Genomic DNA, 6,330 nt, shown 5'->3' with positions numbered 1-6,330 from the left:
CCCAGCTCGAGAAGTCTGTTGGCCGTGGTAGTAAGCCTTCACACCAGATGATCAGTGCCAAGTCAGCTCCCACTAAACTTGGACGTGTGCATCACGTCTCAGCTAAAGACGCTCATGATGATCCAGATGTCGTTCTTGGTACACTCCTTGTCAACTGTCACCCAGCTTTGGTTCTATTCGATACCGGGGCATCTCACTCCTTCATTTCCGAAAGTTATGCCCGTTTGCACGACATGTCATTTTGTGATATGCCCTCCCCACTACTCATTCAAACTCCTGGATCCAAGTGGCAAACTTCTAGGATAAGTTATGGCAATGAAATACATGTTGACAGACTTGTATTTCTAGCTTCCTTGATATCCCTCAAGTCTTCAGATATTAACATCATTTTGGGTATGGACTGGATGAAAGCTCATTATGCCAAGATTGACTGTTACACCAGGTCTGTTCAGCTCACACACCCCTCTGGCAAGGTAGTCACTGTCTCCACCAAAATTGCAAGGCGTCAACTATATTCTCTAAATGCCAGCCCTCTTCCTGACCTTGAAGATATTCCGGTAGTCCGCAACTTTCTGGATGTCTTTCCAGAAGAACTGCCAGGTATTCCACCTGACAGATATGTAGAGTTTGTTATAGATCTTATCCCCGGAACCGCCCCAATTTCTAGGAGACCTTACAAGATGGCACCCTTAGAACTAGCCGAGCTTAAGAAACAACTCGATGAATCCTTGCAAAAGGGTTTCATCTGTCCTAGTTCTTCTCCCTGGGCTTGCCTCGTCCTCTTCGTCAAGAAGAAGGATGGTATGGACCGAATGGTTGTAGATTATCGTCCCGTTAATTTGGTCACGATAAAGAACAAGTATCCGCTCCCCAGGATCAATGATCTGTATGATCAGCTCGCTGGATCCTCAGTCTTCTCCAAGATGGATTTGAGGTTAGGCTACCACCAAATCAAGATCAGAAATGGGGATATTCCTAAGACGGCTTTTGTCACTCGTTATGGTCAGTACGAGTACACCGTCATGTCCTTTGGTCTAACCAACGCTCCAGCTACTTTCTCTCGCTTGATGAACTCGATCTTCATGGAGTACTTAGATAAGTTCGTCGTGGTTTACCTCGATGATATCCTTATTTACTCGAAGAACGAGGAAGAGCATGCTAAAGATCTTAGACTTGTGTTAGAAAAACACAGAGAGCACCGCCTTTCTGCCAAGTTCTCCAAGTGCGAATTTTGGTTGCCAAAAGTGACCTATCTCGGCCACGTAATCTCTGGTAAGGGCATTGCTGTCAATCCCGAAAGAGTTCAGGCCGTTCTTGATTGGACTCCGCCTGAAACAGTTAAGCAAGTTAGGAGTTTCCTTGGTCTAGCTAGTTATTATCGCCGATTCGTTGAGAACTTCTCCAAAGTGGCCAAACCTCTCATGGAACTTCTCAAGAAAGATAAAAAGTTTGAGTGGTCCCCACAGTGTGAGCACAGTTTTCAGGAACTGAAAATACGCCTGACTTCTGCTCCCATACTTGTGCCACCGGACTTCACTAAGGACTTTGTTATCTATTGTGATGCCTCACGACAGGGACTAGGTTGCATTCTTATGCAAGATCGCCATGTGATTGCCTATGCATCTCAACAGTTGCATCCACATGAGGAGAATTATCCTACACATGATCTAGAGCTTGCAGCTGTAGTCTATGCACTTAAGACATGGCGACATTACCTTCTCGGTAAACGTTGCGAGATTTCCACCGATCACCAGAGTCTCAAGTATATCTTCACCCAACCAGATTTGAACCTTAGGCAAAGACGTTGGTTGGAGTTGATCTCAGATTATGATTTAGGGATTACCTACACCCCAGGTAAGGGGAATGACATGGCTGATGCACTAAGTCGTAAGTCCTATTGCAACAATCTCATGTTGCAGCAGGGCCAACCACTTCTCCATGAGGAATTATGTAAGCTTAACCTCCACCTTGCTCCTCACGGATTCCTTTCTACCTTGGTGGCGAAACCTACTCGTGTGGATCAAATCATCTCTGCTCAGCAGCAGGATACGAGAATTTCCCGGATCAAGAGAAACATTAACAAGGGAGTTGGTGGTAGTTTCTCTATAGATGATCGTGGTGTTGTTTTCTTTGAGAGTCGCTTGGTGGTTCCCAAGAATCAACATCTTCGACAATTAATCCTTAAGGAGGCGCATGAATCTCCTCTCACGATTCATCCCGGTAGTGCTAAGATGTATCAGGACCTACGCCAGAGGTTCTGGTGGACTAGGATGAAGAGAGAAATTGCTCAATTTATTGCTAACTGTGACGTTTGTCGTCGCGTGAAGGCAGAGCATCGGAGACCTGCTGGCACTCTTCAACCTTTAGCTATTCCTGAGTGGAAATGGGATAAAGTTGGTATGGACTTCATCACCGGCTTTCCCAGGACCAAGAGAGGGAATAATGCTATCTTCGTAGTCATTGATCGTCTTTCCAAAGTGGCTCACTTCCTACCCGTTCGAGAGAGTATCACTGCTAGTCAGCTTGCTGACTTATATATTTCTCAAATAGTATCACTTCATGGTGTTCCACTAGAGATCAATTCAGACCGTGGTAGTCTTTTCACTTCTCATTTCTGGGAGAGTTTCCAAACTGCCATGGGCACCCATCTTTCCTTCAGTACCGCTTTCCACCCTCAATCAAGTGGTCAGGTGGAAAGGGTCAACCAGATTCTTGAAGACATGCTTAGAGCTTGTGTTATCTCATTCGGTATGGATTGGGAGAAGTGTCTTCCCTTCGCCGAGTTTGCTTATAACAACAGCTACCAAACCAGCCTCAAGAAAGCTCCTTTTGAGATTCTGTATGGACGAAGATGTCGAACACCTTTGAACTGGTCAGAAACCGGTGAAAGACAATTCTTTGGACCGGATATGATCCAGGAGGCAGAAGAGCAAGTTCGCATCATTCGTGAGAATTTGAAAACAGCCCAATCTCGTCAAAAGAGCCAGTATGATCGTCGTCATAAGGAAGTGGCTTATGAAGTTGGCGACAAGGTTTATCTTCGGGTTACTCCCTTGAAGGGTACCCATCGTTTCGGTATCAAAGGCAAGTTGGCTCCTCGTTACATTGGTCCTTTTCGCATTCTCGCTAAACGAGGAGAGGTTGCCTACCAGTTGGAACTACCCCCACATCTTTCTTGAGTACATGATGTCTTCCACGTCTCTCAACTCAGGCGTTGCTTCTCGGATCCCATCCGCAGAGTGGACCACGAAACGCTTGATCTCCAAGATAACCTCACTTATCGAGAGTACCCTGTTTGCATCCTTGATCAAGCAGAGCATGTCAGCCGACGTCATAACATCAAGTTTCTCAAGGTTCAGTGGTCTCATCATTCCGAGAGAGAAGCTACTTGGGAGCGTGAAGATCGTCTTCGACTTGAGTACCCCGCTTCCTTCCCGCCGACTCCTGAATCTCGGGACGAGATTCTTTCGAGTGGGGGCGAGTTGTCACATCCCTAGTTCTGGTATGACCTAGGCTAGCTAGTCATGTGTGCGTCACGTTTAAATTTCATTTAAATTTGAAATGGGGATTTGTAAAACCCTCAGGGATCATTTCTGGAAATGACCCAGATAAAAATTGCTCCAAAAGGGTCCAAGAAAATGTTCATGTCTCTCTCTGAAAATATTGGGCAGAGGTAAAATTTCAAACCAATATTTCTAGGAGCTCATAAATATTTATTTTGGCCATTTGGAATTAATCCAGTAATTATTTGTGTTGGATAAATATTTATATATATATATAATATTGTCCAATAATTCTGAATTTTGGTGAGGGGCTTTGGAATAATCCTTTAGGCCCCTGCAAAAAATTTCAGAAGAAAATAACTTGATTTAGTATTTTTATTAAATCAAAACAAAGGTCAGAAAATAGAAAAGAAAACAAAATGGAGAAAGCTCACCTGGCCTTACCTGCCTGGCAGCCCAGCTGGCGGCCCAGCTCCTCTAGCCGGCCCAGCCGACTGGCGACGCCAGACGTCGCCTACCTCCTGCTAGGAGGACGGCGCGCGTGTGCCCGACGCGCGCGAGCACGCGCCGGCCACCTCCTGCTTCCCCGCTCGCTGCTGGAGGCCCCCGACGACGCCACACACTTCCCCCGGACCTCTCGCACTCTCTCTCGCTCTCCCTCCTCCCTGGATCTCTCCCTTTCCTTGCATCCGAGCGAGCTCGTCACCGCCGATCGTTGCCGCCGCGGCCACCGTCTCCGCCTCGTCCCTCTGACATGTCTACGAGCTCTGCGACGTCGTCCTCGTCTTCTCCACCGACCCACGCAAGCCGGGACGCACCGTAGCGTCCTCATCACGCTCGTCTTCGGCCTCGGCCGCCGTGGATCGCCGCCGTCGAATTCGCGGCAACCAACGCTTCCCCGAGCCCGCTTCGATGCCCTCTGCGACCACTGTGAGCTCCATCGTCGTTTGCCCCTCTTCCCCTTGCTTCTCGATCACCGCAGCCACCGTTTCGACCGAAGCCGTAGCTCCTCGCCGCCGGCCATAGTGCCACCGTGGCCAGGGGCCGAGCCAGCCGCAACCGAGCACGTCACCGTGCTCCTGGTGCCACGAGGATGCCGCAGAGCCCCTCGGGTGGCCTCCCCGTGCCCCATAGCCGCTTCTGCTTGAATCCCGTGCTCCGACCGCCGCCCCGAGCTCCGCTCCGGCGAGCTCCGGCCGTCCCCGCCTCTCCCACTTGCTCCAGATGACGCGGACGAGCGCTGGCTCCTCGCCAGTGGTCTCCGTCGTCCAAATGGTCGCCAGAGGGCGAAATCCGAGGCCCTCCGCCGCGTCTGGCTCGCCAGCGTCAAGCCGCCGGTGGCTTTGACCCCGCTCACCGTTGACTGGGTAGGCCCAGTTTGACCTCCCCCTTGTGTCACTGACGCGTGGGCCACCCCCCTGACACTTAGTTAGTATTAGATTAACACTAATTAACCTAGGTTAGTTACCTAGTTAGTCACTGACCAGTGGGCCCGGCACCCACTAATCCTAATTAGGCTAAATAAACCCCCTGTTAACTAACTGAGTCACTGACGTGTGGATCCCACACGTCAGGTTTGACTCGGACAGCTCCTTTGACCTGCTGACGCAATGCTGTCATCATGCTGACGCAATATATCATTTTCTGGTATTAAAATAAATCAGGAAATTCCAGAAAATGATATAAACTTCAAAAATTCATAGAAATTCAACCGTAGCTCAGATTGAAATAATTTATATATGAAAAATTATCAGAAAAATTCAATCTATCCATCTGTACCATTTTCATGCATGAAAAACCATCTATACATGCTGTATATATGAAAACACACTTATGGCATATCTAAGAGCTTATGTTAAAGGTGCATTTGAATCTTTAGTTCAAATGGACTTTAACCAAATGAATGCTAGTTGCATTAGCTCAAACAACATCACATACTCATGCCATGTTCATGCATCATAATGTTGCATATGCTTGTGTTTGATTTCCGACACCGTTCCTTCTCGATAGGTCCTGCTCCGGAAAGTGTTCGAGAGTACCTATCAGTGGAGCAGTGCCCCCCTGTTGATCTACCAGGCAAGCAAACCCCCTTGTTCATTCCGATACAATCCTACTCTCTCGCTCCTGCTCTCATTATTGCATTAGGACAACAACGATTCAACTGCTACTTTATGTTGCGGTAGTTGAACCCATTCCTCTGCATGACCTGTCATTGCCACAGTAAATAGTTAAAACCCACTAGCATGTGTAGGAGTTGATTGAGCCATGTTGTGTTCTTGCCATGCCATGCCTGCTATTGCTTAGAGTTGTGTTAGGTCTGATTCATCGGGAATGAATTGGAGTGGTACGATATGTTCTGGTGCTGAGAGTTAAGCATGTGAACACGATTTGGTAAAGGTAGCGGTGAGAGGCCATGTAGGAGTACATGGTGGGTTGTCTCACTGGAACCGTCCTTAAGAACCGAGTTCTGTGTAAGTTATCCAATGACTAATTACTACCACACATTGGGCTTCGGGCGCTCCAAACTCTCTCGATTTATTAGCCAACTTGATCTCTGTCCAGGAGTTGCAAATAGTTTCTGGTGTTTGTAGGTAGTGTTAGTAGTCTACCAAGTGGCACCCGGCCAGGTGGGCTTGGGACAGACTAGGCACAAGTGGCACGGTGTACCAAGCGTAGATCCATCCGGCGAGGTGGGCTTGGGAACCCTGCACACATTGTTTGGGGCCGTGAGCGACACCCCGGCCAGATCTCCTTGCGGATGGAACCCGAATAGGCGATAAACCTGGACTAGAGTCCTATGTGGTTAGTCAGGTCATGGCCGACACCC

Source organism: Triticum aestivum, chromosome 1A (assembly GCF_018294505.1).
Source record: "Triticum aestivum cultivar Chinese Spring chromosome 1A, IWGSC CS RefSeq v2.1, whole genome shotgun sequence".
NCBI lineage: Eukaryota > Viridiplantae > Streptophyta > Magnoliopsida > Poales > Poaceae > Triticum > Triticum aestivum.
Note: the sequence above shows the minus strand (reverse complement) of the source record.